Genomic DNA, 1,479 nt, shown 5'->3' with positions numbered 1-1,479 from the left:
CCCCAAAATCCCCATTTTTCACCCCAAATCTCCCATTTTCCCCAGGTTCATCCGCATCGGGGGGTACAAACTGCTCAACGCGTGGCTCACGGGCTCCAAAGCCACCAACAACGTCCCCTTCCTGCAACAGCTGCTGCTGACCCTGCAACACCTCCCTCTGACTGTGGAACACCTCAAACAGGTGAGGGGACATTGGGGACATCATTGGGGACATTGGGGACAGTGGGGACATCATTGGGGACACTCAGGGGACATTGGGGTCACGCCCTGCAGCAGCTGCTGCTGACCCTGCAACACCTTCCCCTGACTGTGGAACACCTCAAACAGGTGAGGGGACATTGGGGACACTGAGGGGACATTGGGGACATCACTGGGGACATTGGGGACACTGAGGGGACATTGGGGACATCATTGGGGACACTCCTGGGGACACTCAGGTGGCCCTTGGGGCTCCCAAAGTGGCTTTTGTCTCCTTTAAGTCCCTCTGAGGGTATCTGGGGACACCGAGGTGGCATCTGGTGACACTCAGGTGACTTTTGTGGACTCTCAGGTGGCATCTGGAGACACCTGAGTGGCATTTGGGGACACTCACGTGGCTTTTGGGGACTCTCAGGTGGCATCTGGAGACACCTGAGTGGCATTTGGGGACACTCACGTGGCTTTTGCCACCTTTATGTCCTTTCTGTGCTGCTTCCAGTGTCCCCAGGGTGGCTTTTGTCTCCTCTGGGTCCCTCTCTGGGTGATTTTTGGTGTCCCCAGTGTCCCATTGGTGTCCCCAAGGTGGATTTTGGTGTCCCCAGGGTGATTTTGGTGTCCCCAAGGTGAATTTTGTCCCTCTCTGGGTGATTTTGGTGTCCCCAAGGTGAATTTTGTCCCTCTCTGAGTGATTTTGGTGTCCCCAAGGTTCCTTTTTGTCCCTCTCCGAGTGATTTTGGTGTCCCCAAGGTGAATTTTGGTGTCCCCAAGGTCCCTTTTTGTCCCCTGAGCCTCCTTTCCCTTCCAGAACAACACGGCCAAGTTGGTGAAGCAGCTCAGCAAATCCAGCGATGACGAGGGTGAGCAGAGACCCCAAAAAAACCCCAAAAACCCCCTGAGAACCCCCAAAACCCTTCAAAACTTCCCTGGAATCCCCATGAGAACCCCAAAATCCCCTCAAGACCCTAAAACTTCCTTCAGATCCCCCAAATCCCTTCAAAATCCCTTCAAAATCCTTCAAAACTTCCCTGAAATCCCCATGAGAACCCCAAAATCTCCCCAAGACCTCCAAAACCTCCCTCAGATCCCCAAAATCCCCTCAAGACCCCCAAAACCTCCCTCAGATCCGCAAAATCCCCCCAAAATCCCTTCAAAATCCTTCAAAACCTCCCTGAAATCCCCAAAATCTTTTTGAGAACCCCAAAAATCCCACTAAATCCCCCAAAACCTCTTTGAGACCCCAAAATCCCTCCCAAGACCCCCAAAAACCTCCCCAGAATCCCC

The sequence above is a fragment of the Malurus melanocephalus genome, unplaced genomic scaffold (genome assembly GCF_030028575.1).
Source record: "Malurus melanocephalus ecotype Western Australia unplaced genomic scaffold, MMel_1.1 scaffold_1999, whole genome shotgun sequence".
Classification (NCBI taxonomy): domain Eukaryota; kingdom Metazoa; phylum Chordata; class Aves; order Passeriformes; family Maluridae; genus Malurus; species Malurus melanocephalus.
Note: the sequence above shows the minus strand (reverse complement) of the source record.